Source organism: Podarcis tiliguerta, assembly GCF_965153285.1.
Source record: "Podarcis tiliguerta genome assembly, chromosome: 3".
Classification (NCBI taxonomy): Eukaryota; Metazoa; Chordata; class Lepidosauria; order Squamata; family Lacertidae; genus Podarcis; species Podarcis tiliguerta.
The window spans coordinates 76,767,650-76,781,150 of NC_139536.1; the positions used below are offsets into that span (position 1 = coordinate 76,767,650).

At 40.9% G+C, this 13,501-nt stretch overlaps 1 protein-coding gene across 6 annotated transcripts in view; it reads left to right on the forward strand.

Moving 5' to 3' along the window:
* BACH2 (BTB domain and CNC homolog 2) overlaps positions 1–13,501 on the forward strand; it is a 227,025-nt gene that overhangs the window by 70,536 nt on the left and 142,988 nt on the right. The window contains exon 1 of one of the 6 annotated variants that reach the window (XM_083433474.1): positions 446–631. The exons of the other annotated variants lie outside the window; for them this stretch is intronic. The gene's annotated coding sequence lies outside the window, so the exon portion shown is untranslated. Of the gene's footprint in view, positions 1–445; positions 632–13,501 lie in introns of those variants that run through there. 6 annotated transcript variants of the gene reach the window in all.

A 13,501-nucleotide genomic window follows, 5' to 3' on the forward strand; every position in this document is an offset into this window, starting at 1 on the left:
TGGAAAACTTGAAGAAGCACTCTTTTTTTCTTTTAAGTCAATCAGTTATTTATTATTTCTTTGGTTAGGTGAACAGTTACCTTGCGTGGTATGATTGCTATATCTGTTCCTTAAAAAACAAAGAGAAGGCTCCTACTCTTCCCCTGGGTGCTAGCTTCATGGTTAAGAAATATGCATAGGAATGGAAAATATATAGATTCCACTGACTTGGCAAAGCATAAGCTGGAATATCCTCCTTGATCCTGCAGTCCTGTTTCCAAGACAGACAGAGAGGGAGTCACATCTAAGTTTCCCAGGTTGGCCTATTAAGCCTCTGCTTCTTTGTGACACCATCTGCACAACTGCTGTTGTAGTTTAGTTTCTTTCACTTCTTTGGGTATTCAGGGTATTTAGCTACCCAATTCTCCTTCTTAAATTACTTAATAATAAGTGTGTAATCCTATAGGCAAAGTGGCTTCTGAAACTAGGGAGTTGGAGGTCAGGAATTCCTCACCAGTGAATTGGAGGTTACTGGAAGCAGAAGTTGGACACAGGACAGGTGATTTCATTTATATACCACCTCTTCTTTCAACAATCTCAAGGTGGTGTACATGGTTCTTCCCTCCCTATTTCATCCTCCACTGTGAGATAGGTAAGACTGAGAAACACCCTTTATGGTGTTTCAGCTTCATACCTGAGTAGGGATTCAAATTCTAGTCTCCCAAACACTAACCATTACACCGCAGTGGCTTCCAGTGTTCTGTCTAAGTCAGGTAGTGGACTGTTCCTTCCTATAAATTAATTGGCATCCTGCTATAGAACTCTTAATCACTTGTGAGGTTTTTTTGGTTCTATGATGTGTGCTTTACTCAGTTATTTCAGTTTTAGGAACTATTGAAGGAGGAAACAGGCAATAGCTGGAGCAGGTATCAATCATGTAGTTAAAGTTAGATTTTAAAGCACAATATACAGGGTGAGTCCTTTAAAAGAGGCCCCGTGGATACAGAGTACACATGTTCCACAGGGCCTCTTTTAAAAGACTCACCCTGTAGTAAGCTATATGGTGCCCCAAATTCTGTAGATTGGAGGGTTGGGAGGTACATTACCACCCTGACCTTTTAAACGATTTGCTTGGAAGTAATTGATTTTGAGAAAACATAGTTATAAGTGGCATTGATGAAGTCATAGTTGTCCTCAAGTGTAAATCTTTTTAGGTAGCCTTAGTTTTCTGAATCTGCAACACAGAGCTTTGTTATTTGTTCAAAACATTTATATATTGTTATTCACCCAGTTTGGATTTCAGGGTAGTTTACGCAGCTGGTGAGACCCAATAAGGATGTGAGCAAGATAAGTTTGCCTATCTTATTATGATTGTCTCATAATATTTTACCGTACATGCTTTTATAGTGGCCATGGAATACATTTAAGATTTTTTTTTTTTTTTGTATGGCAAACCACATTATTCAGCGCTGTAAATATCTGTTACTGCTATCAGCACTAAATATTATCTCCTAATGTTGAGACATCAAATCACCTACACAGTGATCCCAAGTATGTTATTTAGGAGTAAAATATATTGAATTTTGTGCATCTCAGTTCCTGGGAAATATGCTTAATATCCCAGATTTAATATGGTAGATTGAACAGTAGCTTATGAGTGCTTTTGGCTAGCTCTGGAAAAATATTACCAAGATGCAATTATTAAAAATAACTTAAATATGTGATTCAAAGTTTATGACGAGAGTCGTATTTTCTCAATGCAGATGAAACACTAGTATTTTAAAAGGCTCCTATAGGAAATTGCAGACACTAGATATTTTATCCATAGACGCTTCACCCATAGACTTAATTGTGGCAGTTACAGTACTGTGTTTAGAAACATGCTGTTTGTTTTTAACTGGGAGTATTATTATGGGCTTGTTGAAATAACATTGGTAGGAGGGAAAGCAAATTCTTTCTTTGAAAGGGACATGATACACTGTAATCATGACAATGTATCAGAGAGAAGTCAGTGTTCAATATGGTTGGGACTCACCACTGAGTTATAGAAATTTTCTGAGTAAATAAGTAACTGTTGGATTTTGTTGAAACCAATAGGTGAGTTATTTTTAATAAAAGGCAAAAGGGTAAAGTTAATTTAGTATGCACCTACACATGAACCACTGCCATAGCTGCACGATCCTACCAAAAGATAATTAACAGTTGGCTCAGTTGGTTAGAGTGTGGTGCTGCTAATGCCAAGGTTGCAGATTCGATCTCTGTATGGGACAGCTGCATAGTCCTGCATTGCTGGGGGTTGGACTAGATTATCCTCAGGGTCTCTTCCAACTCTACAATTCTGTGATTTACGAATATTTATACCCTCGCCTACTAACCAAAGTTTTCAAGTAGAAGTGTAGTTATCAATGAAATGTAAGAATGGTGGCTACTCAGAATATATTATTCTTTAAATTCTTCATGGTCTACGATATGTGCAAGTAATGTGCCTATTTTGAAACAAGGGAACCATTTTCTTAAGAAGTAGCTCTGTGCAAAATCTTGATGGAGACCAAGTTTCCAAATAATAGATAATGAGAAGATTGAGTATTGAGTGTTGTCAGTTTTATTCTGTTCTGTTTATGCTATTTTTCTGTTCTTTGTATTTGTAGATAGATAGATGGATGATAGATATTTTAATACTTATGTGGACCCTGCCTTAAGACCTTTGAGTGAAGGGTGGGCTATACATCTTTGAAATACATACACATACCATGCAGGAGGGTATTTTCATTTTCCTGAAATACCTTCTGGTGGTTCATGACTGTATTTAGGACAGATTTCTGAACTTCATATGCAATCCAAAACCATATTTGCATTCAAATCAAATTGATAAGGAAGCAAGTCTCTTTGAACTCTGTGCACTTGCTTCCAGATAAAAATACATTTAAATATTGGGGTGTTGGTTATATAAGCTTCCTTGTGTGAAAAATAATGACATGTTGTGCAGAAGCCAGAATGAGTTAAGCAAAATTAAAGACCATTGATCTCAGTGGGACTGAAGAGTACTTACCGTATTTTTTGCACCATAACACTCACTTTTTTCCTCCTAGAAAGTAAGGGGAAATGTCTGTGCGTGTTATGGAGGGAATGCCTACGGGTGGCGGGGGGGGGGGGATCTGCTGCAGTCGTGAGCAGAGGATCCATGGTTCCCCTTCCTTCCCTCCTCCGTGGCTCGCTTTGAAATAGCAAAGCGGGAGAAGAGCCACTGAGTGGGGAGGAGAGAGGGACAGAGAGCCTGCTTCTTTAAAGGAGCAAAGCAGGAGAGGAGAGGAGCCGCTTACACGAGTGTAAGCGGCTCCTGTCCGGTTGGCTCCTTTAAAGCAAGCAGGCCCTCTGTCCCTCTCTCCTCCCCACTCAGCTCGCTAAATAGCAGCAAAGTTTTTCAGCTCGCTAAGCCGGGGATGAGCGGGGAGGAGGGAGAAAAGCAGAGCCTGCTTGCTTTAAAGGAGAAAAGTGGAAGAGGAGAGGAGCCTTCTCCTCTTATACCCCTCTTCTTCATTATTAGCAGCATCCTTCTCCACACACCCCACACATGCTCCTTGTCCCTTGAGTGCTTTTCCTTCGGTTGGGGGAGGGCGGGATATAAATAAAATTTATTATTATTATTATTATTATTTATTATTCCTTTCCTCCCCACTTAAAACGTAGTTACAAAGCACGGATCCACGTGGATCCTCAGGATTTTTGCACTGGGTCACCCCAAATTCACCATCAGATCACATAGCATGTCCATGGCTACATCTTGCACCAAAGAAATCATGCACCCACTGTTGCTTGGGGCCGCAGTGGTGCAAAAATGTGGTTACAAAGCATGAATCCACATGGATCCTCAGGATTTTTGCATTGGGCTACTCCAAACTCACTGTCAGATCACATGTCTGTGGCCACAGCATGAACCACAAAAATCATACATCCACTGTTTCGTTTAGAATATTTTTTTTCTTGTTTTCCTCCTCTAAAAACTACGTGCGTGTTATGGTTGGGTGCGCGTTATAGAGCGAAAAATAAGGTAATTCTTTCTGGATAGCAGAGTATGCCTGGCAGCATATTTACTTTTACCAATGTCAAAAGGGAAGGAGGAATGGAAAGAAAGGGGCTAATCTGTTTGGGCCTACAATATGCTTCAAGGTATGTAGTTGAGGGCACATGGAATTCAAAGCTTTTTTTTTTAATTGAGGGGAGGAAAGATTGGCCCATTGATTCCCTACACAGAAACCAGCGCATAGCCTTCTTGTATTGTATGAAGTGGGCTATGGTGCAGTAAGTTGGTCCTCTCCCATGACATTAAAAAGCACAGTGAAAGGGACCAAAGAGAAGCTAGTTCTCTTTCCCCTTCCCTTCCTTTGAGAAAATTGTTTGAGTCCATTCACTGCATAAAGGACTTTCTTCTTGTATGAATGGTCTGTCATATGCGCTGAAATCCAAAATGTTAATTAGGCGGCCTGATCCAAAAGAGATGACGTCCCTGCATTTTGCAAGTTGTATAAACTTCTGCATTTTGCTGTTTTGTACTTCACAGTTTGTTCACTGGAGCTGGAATTTAAGGGTAATGCCATACATAGATATAAGCATCTGTACAAAGAATTCATTTGCCTATATAGGCACAATGACGTAAAATTGTAAGAGAAACAACAGTGACCTTACTGTGGGTGCCTGCTATAGACCGCCAAGCCAGACTGAAGACTTGGATGATGCCTTACTAGAGCAGACCACCAAACATTCAAAAAGGAGAGAAATAATAATCATGGGGGAATTAAACTTCCCCGATATCTCTTGGGACTCAAATTCTACCAAGAGTATAAGGTCTGACAAATTCCTCCATTGCATCGCTGACAATTTCATTTCCCAGGTGGTGGGAGAACCAACCAAGTGGTTGACTGACTGAACCCAAAAGAACTCATTAACGGTTTCTCATCATCCTGGAAAAAAGTGACAAGTGGGGTGCCGCAGGGTTCTATCCTGGGCATAGCCGTCAATGTTCCCTTTAAGGGAATCCCTTATTCTGAATAGGATTCCTCGCAAGAAAAGGGAAAAGTTGACAGCTAAAGACAGAAGACAGAATCAGAATTCAAAATGACCTTAACCAGATGCACAAATATAGGATGGGGGACACCTGGCTTCCACACTTGGAATACAGTGTCCAATTCTGGGCACCACAGTTTAAGAAGGATGTTGACAAGCTGGAACGTGTGCAGAGGAGGGCAACCAATATGATTAAGGGTCATGAGGAGCGCTTGAAGGAGGTGGGCATGTTTAGCCTGGAAAAGAGGAGACTGAGAGGAGATATGATAGCCATCTTCAAATATCTTAAGGGCTGTCACATGGGGGAGGGAACATGCTTGTTTTCTTCTGCTCTGGAGGGTAGGACTTGAACCAATGTCTTCAGGCGGCAAGAAAGGAGATTCTGACTAAACATTTGGAAAAGCTTTCTGACAGTAAGAGCTGTTCAGCAGTGGAACAGACTCCCATAAGAAGTGGTGGACTCTCCTTCCTTGGAGGTTTTTAAGCAGCGGTTGGATGGCCATCTGTCATGAATGCTTTAGCTAAGATTCCTGCATTGCAGGGGGTTGGACTAGATGACCCTTGGGGTCCCTTCCAACTCTAAGATTCTATGATTATTTGAGTATGTCCTATGTTACTATCCTTTCCCTTTCCCATTCTTAATCCTGTGGGTTCTTCTAAAGCAGGATCTGTGACTCATTCAGTTATCTTTCTCCTATAGTTGCTCATCCGCCACAATATCCAGTTTTACCATGTCATGGTTTTGAAGCTAATAGAATTTGGCATGCTTGCTTAGTTGAGTTACAACATAATTGCTTTGTCTAGCCCTGATTATTAATATACTTCTGAACAAAAAATATGCAGCTTCATGCATGCTGTATCGTGCTTATATTACCAGCACCCCAATGTTTAAATTTCAGTTTGCAACCCAATTGTAATTGCATATACTGTGTATTCTCAGTTAAATAATGATTGTGCCACCCAGAGGCTTCACTATATATACCTGAAAATAAATTATTAAAATAGTCAAGATACTGCAATAGATTTAAGACACTTGCACATTCTTTAGGAAAGTAAAAGGTAAACGACCCCTGGATGGTTAAGTCCAGTCAAAGGTGACTATGGGGATGCGGCGCTCATCTCGCTTCAGGCCAAGGGAGCTGGTGTTTGTCCACAGACAGCTTTCCAGGTCATGTGGCCAGCATGACTAAACTGCTTTTGGAGCAGTGAGACACCGTGATGAGTGCCAGGCGCAATGGAACACCGTGACGGAAGCCAGATCGCACGGAAATGCTACTTACCTTCCTGCTGCAGCGGTAGCTATTTATCTACTTGCACTGGTATGCTTTCAAACTGCTAGGTTGGCAAAAGCTGGGAAAGAGCAATAGGAGCTCACCCCGTCACGGGAATTCAAACTATTGACTTTCTGATCAACAAGCCCAAGAGGCTCCGTAGTTTGGTCATGGTAGGTTGTCACTGCTTCTTAGCCTTTTTTTTAAAATGGCATGAAAGGTATGTGAAATACTCAGAAAAGCAAAAGAACTAAAAAGTGAAGCATAAACTGAAACAAACATTCTAGGGAAGCGAATTAGAGTAGTTCACTTGCCAGCTAGTTCTTTTTCTCTCTCTTCCCTTTTGGATAGCTCTGTTTTAACCCATTTTCTTTGGGTATCTCTCTTTTCTTTTGGCTGATTTCAGATCAATTATTCACATGAAGCTAACATCCAGCATTTGCAGCTTCTGATTGGCTGCAGAAAGCTTCTGCAGCCAGTCAGAAGCTGTGGAAGCCCCATCGGACATTCGGGTTCCAAAAGAACATTTGCAAACCGGAACAATGACTTCCAGGTTTGCGGCGTTCGGGAGCCAAAACGCACGACTGTACTGCAAAAAACTTAAATGCATTGGCAGCACCAGTCCCACAATAAACACCTGTCTAGAAGCACCCTGAATATATAAAAGACCATATTTGAAGTAGCGCTCTTGATGTTCTTTTTGAGTTGCCAGTGCTTGCTGTTTAACATATATGAGTCATCCCATCAAGTTGCTGTCTTAAGTCGTTAATATTAATAATTTTGACTCTCCCTAGCTGCACATGTTTGGTATCATGTGTGCCTCAGTGACAAGGGAAAATATAGTAGGGGTGTGGGGATTTTTATTTTTTATTTTTTGGAGGGGGGAGGGAAAAAATGACTGACTAGCCAGACAAAACTTTGATCTAGAAAGCTTTTGACATATATAATCCATAAACTGATGTAGAAGGAAGGAGGGACTAGCTGTCTGCCCATGCAGTACATAAAGAGGCCTAACTTACAATTTGAAAAACTGCAAGTTAAGGTAATAATGAGGTATTACAAATTCATAATGTCTTGAATGCAGTGTTATCTTAATGTAAATTACTTCTGGACAAACTGAATTGTCTGCAAGAAGACAAGTGAAACATTCCACCCATTTGTAGGCTTGAATTTAATTAGTTTTAATAAAATGTGCTAAAAGTCCCCAGACTTTGCCAACAGGAAGAGAAAACTGTCCAATTTGCATCAAACTTTTAGTGTCCATTTTTACTAGACAGCTGTAAATTAGAGCCTGGCTACATGTTGAATGGGACATGGGTGGCGCTGTGGGTTAAACCACAGAGCCTAGGACTTGCCGATCAGAAGGTTGGCAGTTCGAATCCCCATGACGGGGTGAGCTCCCGTTGCTCGGTCCCTGCTCCTGCCAACCTAGCAGTTCAAAAGCACGTCAAGTGCAAGTAGATAGGTACCGCTCCGGCGGGAAGGTAAACGGCGTTTCCGTGTGTTGCTCTAGTTTGCCAGAAGCGGCTTAGTCATGCTGGCCACATGACCCGGAAGCTGTATGCCGGCTCCCTCGGCCAATAAAGCGAGATGAGCGCCACAACCTCAGAGTTGGCCACGACTGCACCTAATGGTCAGGGGTCCCTTTACCTTTACTGTTGATTTCATCACATCAAAACCATCCACATTCAAACCAGCTTAGAATTCCTAAGGTCCTCCAGAAACAGAAGAGTGCAGGCTAGAGAGGATCACCAGCAAAACACAAAGGAAAACAGGAGCAGCTGGCCAACTTTCTCCAGTCATTGTGCATCTGTGCTCTAGTGGCCAGTTGCCCATCATGGCATTGTGGATGAGAAAGGACAATTAGGAGAAAAAGCAAATCAAGATGAACAACACAGCTAGAAAAGCAGCCAACGAGATTGACCCTGCCATTAGGCTGAGAGAAAAGCTGCTGCTGCTGCTGCTGCTGCTGCTGCTGCTGCTGCTGCTTCTTCTTCTTCTTCTTCTTCTTCTTCTTCTTCTTCTTCTTCTTCTTCTTCTTCTGTCATGAAAGGGAGGCAGATTCTTTGCCTGCAGCTTGACTGGTGAAGGCATTTTCTGTTGTTCCTCAGGAAACAAAACGTAGGGTTTTCTAGTGGAAATCCGGACAGAAAAGTTGTTCAGCTTTCTTTTTTTCGGGGTGGGGGGGGGGGAGGGAGTTATTGAGCTTTAGTTCGACCAAAGGTTATTGAGCTTTTCTGGCAAAATCGCAAAGAAGCCATTTTTGAGCTTCTGTGTGTGCGCCTATCTATAGTCTTATAGAGAACACTTTTTGCTGGGTTACAGATATTAGGATAGCTGACGTCACTACCAAATGGCACTCTCCTTACTGCACCCTGCTCTTTTTATACTTGTGAGTTTTCATTCTATTTTCTTACACAGGGATATTGTGTTTGGGGTTAGAAGTGGTTATTTCAGTTTTGAAAAAGAAACCAAGTCTTGCTAAATGCACAAATCTTTCCACATGCTCTTTGAGTCTTTGTTAATGTGCATTATGAAGTAACAGCAAGTCTGTCTTCTAATAATACATCCTTTTTCCATCTGACATTTGGATATTTCCCACCTTTCCAAGTGATGTCTGCTGATCTAGTTAATCTGAGCACATACTACAGTGACACACATACCCCAACTATATGGAGAATCCGCCTCTTCATAGTTCCATCCTTATTTCAAACATTGTGTTATATCAATATATTGTGATGTTTAACTGGTGATATATCGTGATGTTGAAAACCAGATATTGCCGAGCCCTAGTGGGAAAGAGTATCACCCTTTCATCTTCTTCTATCTGTTCTACATACTTTCCAGGTTGGGGTGTAGCAACCACCTTTGCCTCCTCATAACAAAGCATGCAGGCTTTGCTGGCGTCAGACAAATTCCTCAAGGGTACCACTGAGACTATGGGCACCATGTTGGTGACCCCAGCACTAAAAGGCTAATAGGAAGAGAAAATAATCTACTGCTAATGTGAATTCTTTGAATGTAGTGTCAACAAGTCTACGATGATTCATAATGGTGTGTTTTAATAATGATATTGTGGGGAGTAGAGTGGTTCTGCAGTTAGACACAACCTTTTATTTTTAATTATGTTTCCATAAGTGACCCTCCTACTTGAACTCTTCAACTTGGAAAAGCATTTGTGCCCTGGAGAAAACTCTCAAAAACGCTGCAGATCCTGGATTTCTTAAAAGCCAGTCTTTCAAGGACTCGGAGGTGGGGTTTGTTTTGTTTTTTCGTTCAGAATGAAATCCCATTCCAGGATCTTAATTTCTTCAATGTGTATCAATATGTGGTGATTGCGGGCTTTATGTAATGATTCCTGGGGGTGGGGGGTGCTTGTCATCTGGGCAGCCCAGGACCACCATACACCCTACCCAGACTTGCGCCCCGGGAAGGTCATTTCGGTGCTGCTAACACAGTGGTTTGACTTCACGCCCTCAAGTGCACTCCATTGTCTCTTGAGACAGATGCCACAACAAATGTTCGTGATAGAGAGTCTTTCTTTCTTTCTTTCTTTCTTTCTTTCTTTCTTTCTTTCCATTGAAATTCTACCAAATACTGTAAAAAATGCTTCATTGTGAATCTTTTCTCTTTGGAGGGAAGGCTATTGGGCTATTTCCCCCCATCTTGGTTAAAGTGAGAATTTGTCAGGGTGGGGAGAGTCTTATTTTTCATGAGGGTCTCATAGTCCATTAAACATAAAATTGCATAGTTGGCAATTTTTATATCAATAGCTTAAACTCATAATACATTAGGTATTGTTTTAAAAAAACCAAGTGAATGCGGCAATCACTAGCAGAATCCAAGGATCACAACAGCAAATATTTTTAAAAACGTTGTAGTGAAGCCCTATACTGAGGCAGTTTCTTGGCAGAAATACCTTTCAGTGCATTCAGAAGTGAATTTGGAAGAGAAATGAGGGCCCTTTAAAAATAAATAAATAAATAAATATTTTGTGGTTGACTCTATAATGTAAGCATTCAAACGAATATCCTTTTTGGTTGCAATTTACAGAGCTGGCAGCCTAGTCAGTGATTCACTTTGCAGGTGCAGTTCTATTCAGTTGGATAAACCACTACTTTAAATAATCGCTCGAGTGAAACATAGCAGTTAAAAATGGCATTTAAATGTCTGCTTTTCTTTTTAATTAGTCCAAAGTTCTCTTTCTCCCTTTGATATTACGCCCATATATGCCTCGTGGCGGTGGGACATCTCTGGACTTTTTGAAATATAAAGCATTTCCCAAGCATTCTCTTAATACTGTAGTGATTCTGTAAACCATCTCCATAGATTATTTGGGCTTGTCTAAACAATTTATATTGTTTGCCAGGACTTGAAAGCCTTTACATCTTTTCTGAAATAATGCAAACAGGCAAAACGTCTCTTAAAAGTGTGTCTGAAGGGTCCTTCTAGAACTTGGTTACATAGCCAATTTTCACAAGATGGCACCTCTTTAATTTTCTGCAGTCTCAATTTTGTTTGTGTAGTAACTAAAGAAAAGTATTGTGCTTAGATCTGGGAAACTCAGCAAGTGGCCCTGGTCAAGATTTCTGTAAGATAGAAATGCTGCCACAGGCCCTGTGGAGATAAGACAAAATATAAACATAACAAATAAAGTAGCCTTTTACATCAGAGATGGATGACCATTCAAAATTAAGGTGTCTGTACTTTAGTAACATTGAGAGGATTTTGGTAGGTGAAGTGTTATGTGAAGCAAAGCCCCTGGAAAAATCGGGCATTAAACTGGTTGCTGAATCATTTAGGTGCATCTTATAAGAATAGAAGATGAAATAAGCCTTTGTCTACCCTTCATTAGCCATTAATGGCAGGGTGATCAACAAATGTTAAGGAAAAATTAATCCGTGTTGGCCCAGGCCACTTTCCTCTTTGTGGTAACCCATGCCTAATGGTCACTGTCAACTCAAAGATTGCATCCCTCTTTGCTCCTCTGCTAGCAGCAGATCACAACCCTTAACTTAGTGATAGGTCTGAACCAGAGTTTTGCACTGAACAACCATGATTGGTAAGTTATAAAAGGAAACTTGGTTTTACCAGTCAGGGTTTGTTAAGAGCATAACAAATCACAGTCTCATGTGTTATGATCTGCTGATTGCACTAGGAAAGAAGGGAAGCTGGGATCATCTATATGTTTAGGTAAACTTTTAACTATTGGTTGCTGTGTTGTATGAATCCTGACACAGTCTCATTTGGTGGTTTTTAAAAAATTGATTCCCCCACCTCATACCCGCTTGTTGAAAAGGACGTCACTGGAAGACCATGACTGGACTTGCTAAAGGGATCAAGGAAGGAAAACAGTAGGGAAGACGGGAAGTAGCTGAAGGGATATTGTAATGATAATATGTAATGATAATATTCTTACTGATTATAGCTTTGAAATATTTGAAATATATTCAGTGGGAAAATGAAGGAGAATAATTTCAACATTTTTTTGTTTCGGGGTAAGACTACACGTTATGACTAGAGATATATACGTGCATTTTCAACGCACATTTTCAACCCCAACATTTTTGGAAATAACAGCTGGGTGGTGTGATTCAGGGTGAGATCACAGTGCATGGGTTAAACTTTTTCACTGTGCACCCCAGCCCAGCCCATGCTTTGGTTGTCTTGTTAGTAACAGCATGTGACCATACAGTGACTAATTCTAACATGGAATTGGAGAGGACATGCAAAAAGAGACCAAAAAAGAGAGGCGAGTTTACATTTAAAAAACCCACGTGTGAAATCCTGTAGTCTACCACTAGAGGTTCTGTTTTAAAAAATGCCTGTGGGGGAGGCATACACCAGAAGGTAAAAAGGAAGGTAATTTTTCCCAACACCACCCTCCCAGATGTAATTTGTTCACCAGTGGAAAAGACTCGTCAGAAGAACAAAATCTCATTGCTTGTCTCTCTGTGTTTAGCACATATATTTTAAAGTCAACATTACGCTGTACCTTTACAGAAGATAAGTTCTGTCCTGCTTAAAATAATTTCCCAATATTCTGTTGAGAAAGTCTTAAAAAACACACAAAAAACACCACCCTCATCCAGGTTAATAAATGGTAGCAAAACAGTTTTGTGACAATGATTTGCCCTTTACACAACTCTTTGTGCAGATGCTTATGGCGATGTGCGCACTCTGTGGTTGTTGCTGTGCAGCTGGAAATTACGTGGGAGACTGCTGGCTTCCTCTGAGACAGTTACAGGTGGCCAGATGTGGGTGGGGTGAAAGGAGGAGAAGCTGTGGGAGAGGCACAACACCCACATCCTTTGGCACACACTGTAAGAAATGCTACTGTTTGTTGGCATATGCTTTGTGTTAGAGCAGGTTTGATTTGTGCTTTTTCTTTCACTGTTTTGGTCGAGTGAGCATTTGGTTTCAAACAGCCCCCTCTTTTTTTCCTTGAGTGAAATATGTATTAAATCATCTATAAATATTTTGATCCAGCTTGGTGGATTGATTTGAGCCAGGATGACTTTGGCTAAGATCCAAAGGGGCTCTGCATTGCATCAATAGAAGTCATTTCTGCTTGTGCAAGGTAGATACTCTTGATTTCTACCATTTATTCCTTCCACCCCGCTTTAGTCATTTTGCCTTGTCCCACCATTCTGGAGAGCTAGAAGTGAGGGAGAAACCTATGATGCAGTTGGAATTCTGTATGAGATTACTCACTGATTTCCCTTCACTATAAGGCTTAGGCTCAGTGTACCTGCAGAGACCCATATCCTCTATCATTTGCTGAGAGGTTCTGAAGAGTCCTTCATTCCTTTGTGAGAAAGTCCAGGGACTCAGCTATACAGCTGCAAATAAATAAATTTTTAAGTGTGTTTTAAGTTCGATGTACAATGTGACACTGGATGGAGATGGTGAGCCTTGTGGAAAATTTGATGTACAGTGGTACCTCGGGTTACAGACACTTCAGGTTACAAACGCTTCAGGTTACAGACTCCGCTAACCCAGAAATAATACTTTGGGTTAAGAACTTTGCTTCAGGATGAGAACAGAAATCGTGCTCTGGTGGTGTGGCAGCAGCACGAGGCCCCATTAGCTAAAGTGGTGCTTCAGGTTAAGAACAGTTTCAGGGTAAGAATGGACCTCCAAAACGAATTAAGTTCTTAACCCGAGGGTACCACTGTATTTTTAAAAAC